Below are 14,100 nucleotides of genomic sequence, written 5' to 3' on the forward strand. Positions count from 1 at the left end.
ACCAATAAATGTGACGCCGTGTATTTCGAAAGTTTTGGAGCATATTGTATTAAATCAAATGTCAGATTTTATAACTTCCCATGATCTCTTATGTCCATATCAGTCTGGTTTTAAAAAAGGACACTCCACACATACGGCTCTTATAAAAATTACAGATGACATTAGAGAAAGCATAGACAAGAAACAACTCACAATACTTTTACTTTTAGATTTCACTAAAGCATTCCAGTCGGTCGATCACGAAATTCTTTTAACAAAACTTAAGTCATTCTTTCATTTCACAGATACGTCGGTTAAATGGTTTCGTTCGTACATTCAAAATAGATATCAGCGTGTTTCTGTTCTGGACAATCAAAGTTCATGGACAACAGTGCACTGTGGAGTCAGTCAAGGAACAGTCTTAGCACCGATCCTGTTCTCTATATACATAAATGACTTGTCTCAACAAATTCGTCACCTTAAATATCACTTATATGCAGATGATGTACAAGTATATACTTCGACAGATCTTGGAGACATAAATGACACTATCTCACTCATAAATTTAGACCTGGAACGCATAAGTGCCTGGGCCCAATCTAATAATTTATATCTAAATCCCAATAAATCTAAATGTATCATAATTGGTTCGAGAAATATCCTTTCCAGACTGCAGAGCACTGAGCTTCCTAAAATTACATTAAATGGCACACATATAGCGTTTGATGAAAAAGTGAAAAATCTTGGCCTCATATTTGATCAGAATCTTCTATGGGCGGATCATATAAATCATGTATGCAAAAAGGCGTTTGGTGCACTGCACTCTCTATACCGTTTGAAAAATATGTTGCCTTATCCAATTAAGGCATCTATAGTACAAAGCCTCGTACTATCACATATTGATTATTGCATTGGAGCTTATGGCAATGTAAATAAAGAAGCGCTAAGAAAGTTACAGAGGGTTCAGAATGCATGCGTTCGGTTTGTTTTTAATCTCAAACGTTCTGATCACTTGACGCCTTTTTTTAATGAATTGGGCTGGTTAAACATCCAAGCTCGCTACATATACCAATCAATGACAATTTTATTTAAAGTTTTGAAATTTGGTGTGCCTATATATCTTTACAATAAACTGCAGTATGTTAGAGATAGCCACAATCGTGATACTCGCTCTAGCAGATCAACACTGTTGTCGATACCTCGTCATAATACGAATCAAATGGCTAATTCATTCACAATCTCTGGTATTAGAGAATGGAACAGACTTCCACCAGATGTAAGGAATTCACCCTCAATTGCGACATTCAAAAGAAATTTGAAGCAATATCTGATAGCCTTAGCCAATGTACACCAATCTCGGGAATGATGTTCTTTTTTTTTTCTTTCTTTCTTTCTTTCTTTCTTCACAAAGATGAGCAGTAGCAACCAAATGTAAACAGAAACTTGAGGTATGTATCTATAATACTAGGTTTGTGGGAAGGTATGGGGGAGGGGGGAATGTAAGGTAATATACTTTTAAGAATATATATATCGTTCTGTGTATGCTGTATGTATAGTTTTCTTGTTTTTATGATAAATAGTATGAAGATATGGGGGGATGGGGTATGTAAGGGAGTATATTCGTGTGTAGGGGTATATATGTGTGTATATACATATGCATTAATGTAGTAATTGTAATCTTTATGGATTAGATGATAATGGTAGTATGTATATCTTGTATACATTTTAGTTGGTTGAGTGTAAGAAAAGGCAAATATAGCCTTAACTCTGCCGTTAAATAAATAAATAAATAAATAAATAAATCATAGCGTAAAAAATAGGACTTTTTAGTTCCTCTGAATTAGAAATGTGAAATTTTAAAAAGATTGACAAATTCTTTAAGCACATAAGTTTAGACCTACTGTATTAAACAAAAGAGAATTTCATGAGATCTAACTCATAGTTTTTAAGCAATGACGTTTAGAAACATTGAGCCAAAATGTAATTTTAAGACTGCTGTTCCTACCTTTTCGTTGTTTTAGATAAATAGAGAACTTGACAATTTTTACAGCATAGACAGGGAATTATTTCTGCTTAATTGGCTTTTATCTACATTGTGTTTTATATTAGTGCTCCTCTTTTTACTGTTTTCTCATTTATTATTACTATTATTATTCTATCGTAATGTAGTGCTCTGATACCACACAATGTGCTGTATTTTTGCCAACAAGCTGTTCGCGGCACTGAAATAAAGATTATTATTATTATTATTATTATTATTATTATTATTATTATTATTATTATTATTATTATTATTATTATTATTATTATTATTATTATTTAGATTTAGGTAGCCTATTCAACATTTTCTATCATCTATATGAACCTACGATATTAGCTAATTCAAATCCCAAAATTTTCAAATCCCTTCGTATCTTTACAACGTAGTTTAAAATTATTTCCTTGCATATTATGATATGAGAGTCAAAACTGAAAAGCGAAGCTGATTCCGACTGATCCATATTTAAACCTTGTTTTCGTGTTGGGAAAGAACAATTCTGTTACATATGTTGTATATGTAATATTATTTCTTTAACTATAAATGTATTGCAAATCCACATTTTTTTTTTCTTTCAGACAGATCACTAATAAGAGAATGGTGGTCGCTCTCTTTCTGTTATACTAACTAGACGAGTGTTTTACAAGTAAATGTTTACAGCCACTGGTGCCAGATGAAGCAAGGCGATGATTATACGGTCCTGGCCTTGGCATCTATTTTACAGAGCGAGACTTCAATAGGGAGAGAATAGCTTCCTCCTCATTCAGACTCAACCAAACATAAACCGCAGCTAAATTAACAAAAATATGTAGTGCTCTGTAGTAGTACGCCTACAGATACAGACCATTTCTCTCGTCTCTCTCCCCAGTATGAGACTGGCTGTATGCAAAAATATATCATCTACTGTCTCCATGCACAACTTATGGAATCTCTGATCGAATTCAGATTTCTTTATTCTCACTATATCAATTGAAGTTGTTGTATTTTCTATGTACTGTTTATTATTATTATTATTATTATTATTATTATTATTATTATTATTATTATTATTATTATTATTATTATTATTATAGTGGCAATGTCTTATAACAATTTAAAATGAACAAATGTTGGGAGAAACAACAGAGCAGTTTTTACAAAATTAAACTATATTAAATTTATGACAAGGGACTTGATTTTATTGTTACTATATATCTTCAAAATATCTTTAGTTAAAATATTTTATTTAAAGAGCCAATCTTTTGTGTGAAAATACGACAATAAGTAACCAGGATCTTTTGCATACCGGATATGTAATTTTAAGCAAGGTTGACTCATTCTTTAAACGATAGTTAAATGAAGATTTAATTTCCACAGTTCTGTAAATAGTATTTTGATATTGACTGTTCCTATTTTAATCTTGTTTTATAATAAGCTTGAATCTTGTAATTTGAATATATTAATATTCTGACAAGAGCTTGAATCTGTTTTAAATGAATGTATAATGGTTTTAACATAGTGTTGTATTTTTGCCAATGAGTTGAAATAAAGCACAGCATTGAAAATAAAGTTATTATTATTATTATTATTATTATTATTATTATTATTATTATTATTATTATTATTATTATTATTATTATTACCAGTATAAATTGTTAACTTATCCGAGTCTCTTATTTCAGTGTTTTAATATAAAAATACAATATGTCATAACCTTGATAGAATGTCCTAGTAGAGGTTGTTACAGTATATAATTGTTTTTTTTTTTTTTTCCTTATTCCAAGAGACCTAGATATGATGTATAATGTTCTTTCATGTTCAAACATTATTTCTAATATTATATGATATTATGTTCCAACTTGTAATAATCATAAATGGGTGTAGACGAAATTCCGGCTGAGTTAATTTTAGCTGGAGGCGAAAAATTGTGGAATAAGATACACAAACTCATTCTCCTTATCTGGGACAAAGAAAAATTGCCACAAGATTGGAAAGAATCAATCATTGTTCCAATTCACAAGAAGGGCGACAAAACTGACTGTATTATCGAGGCATTTCTCTTCTGCCGATATTCTATAAAATCCTTTCAAATATTCTATTAGCAAGATTGACCCCATACGCAGATGAAATTATTGGAGATTATCAGTGCGGATTTAGACGAAATCGATCAACTATCGACCAAATATTTACCATTCGCCAAATACTCGAAGAAAAGTGGGAATACAATACCCCGGTACATCAACTATTTATTGATTTTAGAAAGGGATACGACTCGGTTAGGAGAGAAACATTATACAACGTTCTTACAGAACTTGGAATACCGAGAAAGCTAATTAGATTAATTAAGATATGTTTAAGTGAATCCCAAAGTAAAGTCCGGGTAGGAAAATTTTTGTCCACGAGCTTTCACGTCGAAAATGGCCTGAAACAAGGAGATGCGTTGTCGCCATTATTATTCAACTTTGTTCTGGAATACGCTATAAGGAAAATCAAAGATAGCAACCAGGGCCTAGAGTTGAACGGTATACACCAGGTTATGGCATATACTGATGATGTAAATTTCATAGGGGATGATAGGAGAACAATAGAAAGAAATGCAGAGATCTTGTTAAACGCTTGCAGGGACATGGGTTTAGAAGTAAATGCAGAGAAAACTAAATACATAGAAGTGCGTCGGGACCGTAATACGGCAAATTATGGATGCGTTAAAATATTAAATAATACTTTTGATGAAGTGGATATTTTCAAATATCTAGGATCAATATTAACAGACGAAAATCATATTCACGAAGAAATTAAATGTTGACAAAAAGCAGGGAATTCGTGTTATTATTCGGTTCAAAATCTCTTGTCGAAGCTAATTCTGTCGAGGGATTTGAAGCTTAAAATTTATAACACGATAATAATGCCTGTTGTTCTGTATGGTTGCGAAACATGGTCGCTTACTCTGAGGGAAGAACATAGACTGAAAGTATTTGAGAACGAGATCCTGAGACGAATATTCGAACCCAAGAGGAACGGGAATGGGGAATGGTGGAAACTTCATAACGAGAAACTACATAATTTATATGGTTTACCCAACATTGTTAGGGTCGTCAAGTCTAGGAGGCTTAGGTGGACGGGTCATGTAGCTAGAATGGAAGAAAGTAGAAACGCTTTCAAAGTCTTGACTGGAAGACCAATCGGGAAACGACCATTAGGAAGACCTAGGCGCAGATGGGAGGACAATATTGAGATGGATCTCGCAGATATTGGAATACAAAGTAGAAACTGGATGCAGTTAGCTAAGGATAGAAGTCAGTGGAGAGCTTTTGTGAACGCGGCATTGAACCTCCGGGTTCCATAGGCCATAGTTAGTTAGAGCTCGGAATTTTGGTGCTGCATCAAGTCAAAATTTGATGGGGAGGGTGTGCTAAAACAATGTTTTCAAGTTAACACATGACTTTTGGGGTTCTAAAGTTGAAATTTATGACCAACAAAAATAACCTTCTCCACCTAATTCAAGAAATTACCACTCAAATAAAAATATTAAGTTTCTATCTGTTATCCTTACATATTGTACCGATGTAGGTCAATTCTTTGTCGTTCCCTGTTAGTATTAACGTTAATATATTGCATCCTTACATTATCTATAATAAATGCACGTAATCTTGATTGAAATATGCCACAAGATAGTAGAAAAGATATTGAAAAGTTTCCTGGTCTCTTAGATTGCGGAGAATGTAAATATCAACGCGACAATATAAAAATTTGCTGAAATAACGAAATTTTGCTACTTCCGACTAAAGCGAGTAAGATTACAAATAGTCTTTTGTAAAATAAAAGAGCTTACGTTAATGGTAGAAACAAAATCTCATCCATAGCAAATATAGCGATGGAGAGCAGGGAACTTTATAGCGTACAAAAACTGGTGGAAGCTATCGACTCAGATTTTATCTTTTTTTTAAAAATCTGTAAGTTATCCACGCATATACTCTTTAATATCTCTTACATTCTTCATTTACAGCTCTATATCTAGTATAATGAAATGCATTCATTTAAAGAGCGATACGGAAGATTCAAAGAATGTAGATACTCGAAGTTTCTTTTCCAGGCAAGAACAATGAAACATGCTTTAAGCTGCAAAGAATAGTCTGCAAGGATCAGCAAAACTCAGACCTGAAAATAGTTTGGGGGACAACCCCGAGTCTTACAAGTTGGAGATCCAGCTAAAATGATGAACCTACAGTTTACTGTGAAAACAAGGTGTCTGTAGACGTTGAGCGCTCCTCCTCGCAGCACAAAGTACGGCATTTATTCCGTTAAGCCCCACCAGCTTTTCAACCTAACAATAATTACTTATGAATAGGTTAGTTTAGTTTAGGTTAGGTTTGCTTTGGTTTCTTTCACTTACTTAATAACTTCCATAGATTTGGCTCGGCGGGGCTTATCTAAATTTAACCTTAAAGTACTGTTGGTAAACTGAGAATATCTGACATTTTCCAACATTGATATAATGAATGTTGTCAAATTCAATTCATTTCTATTTTACTCTTCCACGGCGTGACATATTAACAAATCTAAAGTCAAATTGTGGAACTAAGTAACAAACGTTTAGATATCTATTTATCGAAAACCGCAACTCATGGTTACCGAAATACGGGGAAATAAAGAGCGACACCGTAGAGATGTGAGTACTTGGTGGTACAATTTCGAAAAAATAATTACTGAGGCCTAATAACAACCTCAAAAACGGTTTCAATCCGAAACAATTACAAGCCTCTATGGGATTCGGCTTCGCAAAACTCTCATTTTTAAACATTTCCAAAATATGTCTTAAGAAAGTTTCGAATAACGTTATACGTATTTGTTTACCGTAAACCGTAAGTCGGTAAGTCTAGCAGTTATCGAAAAACGAGGAAATGAAGAGAAAACTATATATGTGTGGGGGGTTTGCGTACTGAGACGGTACAATTCGGAGAAATTGATTATTGAAACACTCGAATAACACTTATAATCCAAAACAACCGTACATCCTCATGATGTGGATCTTTATTTTTCTTATATTTTGGTAACCATTAGGAGTATCGACTTGCAGTCATCTCTATATTGTAGTTCTTTGTTTCCTTATGTGTCGGTAACCATGAGGCATACCGAATTGCGGTTTTCTGCAAACAGATATCTACAGTATAACGTTCTTTACAACATTTTTAGAGACATGTCTTTCAAAGTATTTAAAAATCTAGAAATTAGGTACCCCCGAACTCAATTGAAGTATCCACTTACTTCTGCGTAGTAATATACTTTGGGGTAAAGTTCCAAGGTTGTACGCGCCTTTGGCGTGGGAGGCCCGGGTTCGATTCCCGGCGGGAGCTCATGTGGTTCGGATTCCACGTTAATCAGTAGGTCCACGTCTCATATAGCCTCGCTGCTGAACGAGTCGTTAAACTCAAAATCAACTCAAGTTCCAAGATTGGTCGTCCATTTCTAGCAAAATTTTGAAAATTTACCTGGAAAAAGTGGATCATTTGCTCGTTTGTGTGCTTGATAATATGTAAGGAGAGCGGAAGATGTGTTTAATATATATAAATGGTTATAAACATGAAACTGTTTTGCAAGCGGAGGGAACTACTTCGCGCAAGGTTACCGCATGGTTGGATTGTGGGAAAGTAACGAGCATTCGTATTTTGAACATGGCTGCAAGTGTAAACATACCATTTGGTATCCTTACACAGAGACGAGAAATTACACTCTATTAATTTTAAGAAAGTGGGTTTAAACTTCCCTAACCCTAAGCTAACCTGACCCTACTCTACTTACCCCTACCCTACCCTACTCTACTCTATTATACCCTTTTAAAGCAATCCTAAAAATTGATCATTTTTAAATTTTCATAGTTATTATTACGCTCTTTGTCGAAAACCAGGCCGACGACCAACTTCGGAATAATTGTCAAGTCAATGCTTGAGCAAGATACTTTTCAACTGATTGAATATTTTGACGTACAGAACTTTGTATAGAAATATTGAAATTTTGTTTGACGCTGTAGTATAGTTATTACTTTTGATAGTTTTCATTCCACCAATTTTTTTACAATTTTTTTTACAGTTTCATCCACTAATTGTACTACTTTTTTCCCAAAAAAAAAAAAAAAAAAATCTAGCAATACTTACAAACAAAAAGTGTACTACTAAGTCGTGTCTTCTGGAAAAGTTTTCCATAGATTAATTCTTCATTGAAATGGAATTAATTTACGTAATATTAAATTGTGTTAAAGAACACATTGAAATAATAAAAATACTAAAAAAATAAACTTGTAACGAATAAAAAGTACTATCAAGTACTTATCAACTTCTTCCTGTATGTCCACAACCTTAAATGTCTCTATGAACTTAACCTTAATAGAGGTTTTATATCTTTAGATGCAGACCTGGTTCCTAGTCAAATATACCTACACCACTGTTTTGTTACATAGAATTCTTTTGTAATATAGTGGTGAATTTGTGAATCTGGTTTTAAGGCTTAATTTTTTACCTCGGGCTTACAATGTTTTAGTATTAAGAGACAGCAATATACCTTGGAAATTATTTGAACACAAACCAACTTTTAACCGACGTTCAATTATTTTTATTGAGAAAAATAAAACAAGGGATTTATCAGATTTCTTTCCACGCCTGTATGCCACTAATTCTTTCATCAGCACTTACGTACGCAGTATTTTATTTCGGGTCGGGAGAGGTTTTAAATTTATGGGAGAGTCCAAATTCAATATGAGGGTAAATTATATTAAAATTTGTAAAATAACCCTAAAATTATACTAAATTTACAGAAAAGTCGGGATTCCGGGAGAGTCCGAACCCCAGCACCCACCCTCTGCTAATACGTCCTTGAGCATCAGAATTTATTTTCATTTATCATCCGTCTTTTTCTTGTTATTTTCTTTTCTTTGTTTCTCTCTCTTTTTTTTTTTTTTTTTTTTTTTTTTTTTTTTTTTGACTATAGGATATCCGTCGGACGGTAAAATACATTTAACGATATTAGGTACCTTGGCTGTCTTCGTTCTTTAGGCCAGTACTTCTCAACCGATGTGTCGTGACACACTGGCGTGTCACACAGTTCTCTAAGATGTGTCGCGAAATTTAGAATTTAAAAATCATGAAGAATTTAATAATTATTAGTTAAAATCCAGACAGACTCTACCAGTCAACACTTCCAGCGGTAGAATAATGCTCAGCGCTATATAAGGTAGATCACTAGGTGTTCTCGGTGTTACGCTAAACGCTGCTTGAATAGTGTGGCGTTACCAGATAGTGTCGAGTGTTTACTGATGCCTGATAATAAAGGAAGTAATCATGGAATTTTGCTTGAATACTTACTGGAGAAATTAATTTTCGACTCTTACCGGAATTCACAGCTAAGTTCCGCTTCTCGAACTGCAATGCTTGAATCCAGGAATTTTCTTATTGTGTCTGTCATAGTAAACGTACAAATTTGGCAACAACGCATTATGGCGTTCTGCGTAAGTTTCTTCTCAAAATCTATTTCCTTAAATGTAAATTAATATTTAAATAAAATGTGAAACATAACACGAAAAACTGTCAAACAATATATCTATTTCATAATAAGATCGTTACTTTAAAATACCTTACACATACAAATAAACATTTCATAAAACTGGGCACTTCTAGTAAGATCTAACAGCAAGTGTCATATTGTGTGCTCATTGTAAAACGAATAAAATATTTTCTTTTATTTCTTACCTTTTTCGATATCAGAAGAGACAACAAAATGAATCAGTGTCTTATGTTGTAGCTGAAACATAACTCTATCTTATACTACAATATTTATAATATGTAATGTTTCATTGCACAGTAGTTAAGGAAATGAGCTAAAATATGTACTGACTTCCGAGTGGTGATCCACCATAATGTCATTATAGTAAAAACTAACTGGTTTCACTATTATAATAGATATTATTATTATTATTATTATTATTATTATTATTATTATTATTATTATTATTATTATTATTATTATAATAAAAATATTAAATAAGTGTGTCACGATGTCCTGAACGTTCAGTGAAGTGTGTCGTCATTCAAAAAAGGTTGAGAACCACTGCTTTAGGTCATGGATTTATCGGTATGGATAAAATATTTTTTAAGAAACAATATTAACTGACATTAACAAAAGTGCTAAAATGTAGAAAATAATAATAATAATAATAATAATAATAATAATAATAATAATAATAATAATAATAATAATAATAATAATAATAATAATAATAAAGCGCTTAAAAGCAAAAAATATTCGTCAATAAAAAAATGTGAAGCCTACGCCAAACCAAACAAATTAATATCTAATATAAAATTAGTTTGGATGATAATTTTATGAAACGTTAATTTGTATGGCTTGAGAAAGACTTCATTTTTTTTTTCAGATAACAGTAATGAATTATTTTCTTCTTTTAAGCGCTTTCCTATTATTTTCTGCGTATTAGCGCTTTTATTATTTTCTACATTTTAGCGCGTTATTTGACGTTGGTTAATATTGTTTTTTCTTTAGAAAAAGATTTTATTTCCTGGTTCTTAGTGCGTTTTTAAAGTCGGTTATTTTTCTTTTATGTTTGTTTAATTTTTCTACTTTTTAGTTACCCCAGTAGTTTAATTACATACTTAAACTAAAAGTAAGGTACTATCTTCCTATGAAGTGGTCAGGACACATGCGTGACTATAGCCTATATATTAACCGGTCTACACGTTACAGGATTATACGTGAACACACACACAAACACACGATATTAACAGTACGGTATCATCTGTTGACGATTTCCATAATCTAGCCCCAAATACTGTCATTAGATCCTGATAAAATTCGTTGAAACCTACGAGAATGTATACTTCTTGAAACTAAAAAGAATAAGCAAAATCAGTACATCTATGTTGAAGTTATGCGTGAACATGCACATAATAAAGTCAGTTAATTGCGACATTAACACTGTCAACCATTGGTTATGCTTTCCATCGAAAAAGACCGGACAATAAGAATACTAGAGTTCAACCAGCACGTATTAGGCAGATTTGTTCCAATCAAAGAGAGAAGAATGAACTTACTAATTAAATAAGGTGATTAATCGGATTAAATGTTCTGCATTTTTTATTTTTTAAAAAACAGAATTTTATTTAATTTAACATGTCACATAGCATTTGCATCTAAAGTTATGCTGATTAGTCAATGAGTCCACTTTATATCTTCTGTCTCCGATCGTTCGTACTGCAACACCCGAAACCACAATCCACCGGCCGCCACTGGATGTAGAGGATACTGTCTCGCCTCTAATGTGTGTTCTCAAATACCTGTCGCATTCTGTATAGCGTCATAAGAACTGTTACGGACGAATGTGGAAATATTGTCACATCGTTTGATTTTTTTTTACCAATAACTTTAGGACAAGACTAATCAGCATTTTTTTTTTTTTTTTTTTTTTTTTTTTTTTAGAAATCTGTAGAAATTTGTATTGTACAGCTGCCGTGTCGTGACAAAACGCTGTAACTTTGGCGGAGCAGTTTTGCGAAAAAGAGCCGTAAAGTTTTCATCAGAAAATGTGATCTGTATCGTGTAGAACCAGTGTAACTTGACTTTGGAAACACGTGGTTACATGTAATGTTACGTAAATGCATGTTGTGTGATTAAATTTGGTGAAAATTGATTGGTTGACCATTATTGCCTAGTTACACTGGTTCTACACGATACAGATCACATTTTCCGATGAAAACTTTACGGCTCATTTTCGCAAAACTTCTCCGCCAAAGTTACAGCGTTTTGTCACGACACGGCAGACAGTACGCCAAGAAAAATTTTCGCATATTGGTGATTTAATTTCATAGTGCTTAACTATGCTAGCCTTCCATACTATGGAATTGAATATTAAAATCACAATTAGTGAACCTATCATTTCCAACTGCTATAGAGTAATGGTTCCCCATCTTGTTTACCTGAAGCTCCCTCCTCCCTTCGTGAGGATTGAATATTTCGGGGCCCTCTTCTTCCTCGCGCGATTTCAAATGCAGCATTGAATTCTTAAATCTTCAATAATAATAATAATTCCCACCAATTTATATTTACTGCCAGCAAGACTTCTGCATACTATTGTAGTGTAGTATTATCTTTTACCAACTTAGTTCTTAAAGGATCACGTTTTATACTCAATAGTTATTTTATCTGGCGTCTCTGGCATGTAAACTTTGGGGGGACAGCCTGAATATTATATTCCAAATAAATATAATAATTATTATTTATATGTTATTCTATCGTAAATAAATTAAATTAGAATAAAATATTGAACATTTTGTACTTTAAAATATTGCGGGGCACTCGTCCCTCTTGAGCCCCCCGCCAACACAGACGCCCGTGGTTTGTACGGTATTTTATTTAACGTTTCTTTGTTACAGCATTCGTAATATGTGTAATTACGAATATGGTTGGTTTCTGTCAATAGTATTTTTTTCTTCATTATTTTCGTCATTTACTGGGTGTCTAGCAGTCGTTCTTTCAGAAAAGCTGTTCCGGGGGGCACACTTAGTATTCCGGGGGGCACTGCTGGTACTATTCTATTTATTATTATAGTATAGACGTATTGCTCTCCTCCGGGGAACACTCTCAGAGCTCCGGGGGGGAAGAAAGTGCCCCCCAGAAACATGTCTGGAAGAAACACTGGTGTCTAGTAACAAGCACTAAAATTTTCACATTGGAATGGAAATTGAATACAGAAAAAATACTGATTGAAGTACTTTAGATTTAAAAAGAAGAAAGAAATAAAAGTAATCGTAGAATATTCATCTCTTGTGGGTTGTTTCCAAGAGAATTAGAAGAGATCCGTTCATTAAAATTTACCAAAATATGAAAAAATATTAATTTATTTCAGACCAGTCCGTATAATCAAATGTGATTAAAATTTTTTTTCTATATCCAAGTCAGATAAAATTTTTAAAAAAGAAATAACTTTCTGTATATCAACAGAGACCAACAAATTCAGAGACCTTCCAATAATTTGGTTTCAAGGATTATACGGAACCTCACTGACAAGGAATTTTCACTCAGATCTTGGACTATTAAGACAGAATATACAACTCATATCAAATAAACCAAGGAAAGTGTAATAGGGAATACAGTTTCAAGGCTGCCTAAAATAATACCTAAACCCTACCTCTAGGTTAAAGAAAGAAAGAAAATAGATCCGTTCGTTGTGACGGTTAAATACAAAGGGCCTTATGCAGAGTCGTTTTGAAATATGATTAACGTCACACTAAAAGCCTGACTACTGCAGAAAACATATGTTAGTCGAACTCTTTAGTATTGTTTCGATTCACTAGAATAAGTCGATTCATAAAAAGTCGATTACTCTAAATAACCATATTTTGAATATTAATATTTAATCTCTAGATTTTACAAGTGGTAATATCATTTTTATCTTGAAACGAGGTTAAATTGTGAAAGAAGTAAATTCAAATTGATATATATTTATTCGATTAATTAATCAATCTTGATAAAACAAAAGTTTACAATCAAAACCAGACATATTCTAAATGAGGTCTCTTATTAATCTGTTATTTCAAACATATTAAAAGTTACTATTTGAAAAAAAAAACTACTTTATGAGAAATATTGGAATATACTGAATACAGATAGGCCTGTAGAGAGACCTCCTCGAGAAGTATTTAAAATACATTCTCTAACACAAGATAAATTCAATTATAATGAAAGGTTAACTTATATGAATACAGTAGATTATAATTTATTAGATTAACCAAAATTTTCCAAACAAAAATTTCGAAACAAAAATGTTCAAACAAAAAATTTTAAACAGAAAAAAAATTCGAACATTTTTTTAAACTAAAATTTCAAACAAATTTTTTGTTTTGAAACGAAAAAAAATTAAAAATTTCAAACGAAAAAATTTCAAAAATTTTGAAAAAATGTCAAAACAAAAAATTTCAAACAAAAAATTTTGAAACAAAAATTTCAAACAAAAAGTTCGAAACAAAAATTTTCAAACTAAAAAATTTCAAACCAAAGTTTCAAACAAAAAATTTTCAAACAAAAATTTCAAAAACTTTTTTAAA

The 14,100-nt window shown here is 32.4% G+C and overlaps 1 protein-coding gene across 2 annotated transcripts in view; it reads right to left on the minus strand.

Moving 5' to 3' along the window:
* Window positions 1-14,100, minus strand: part of LOC145678666 (membrane progestin receptor gamma-like) — a 131,445-nt gene that overhangs the window by 38,738 nt on the left and 78,607 nt on the right. The window contains exon 1 of one of the 2 annotated variants that reach the window (XM_081749053.1): window positions 8,149-9,632. The exons of the other annotated variant lie outside the window; for it this stretch is intronic. The gene's annotated coding sequence lies outside the window, so the exon portion shown is untranslated. Of the gene's footprint in view, window positions 1-8,148; window positions 9,633-14,100 lie in introns of those variants that run through there. 2 annotated transcript variants of the gene reach the window in all.

This window comes from Thermobia domestica, chromosome 2 (genome assembly GCF_964235325.1).
Source record: "Thermobia domestica chromosome 2, izTheDome1.hap1.1, whole genome shotgun sequence".
NCBI lineage: Eukaryota > Metazoa > Arthropoda > Insecta > Zygentoma > Lepismatidae > Thermobia > Thermobia domestica.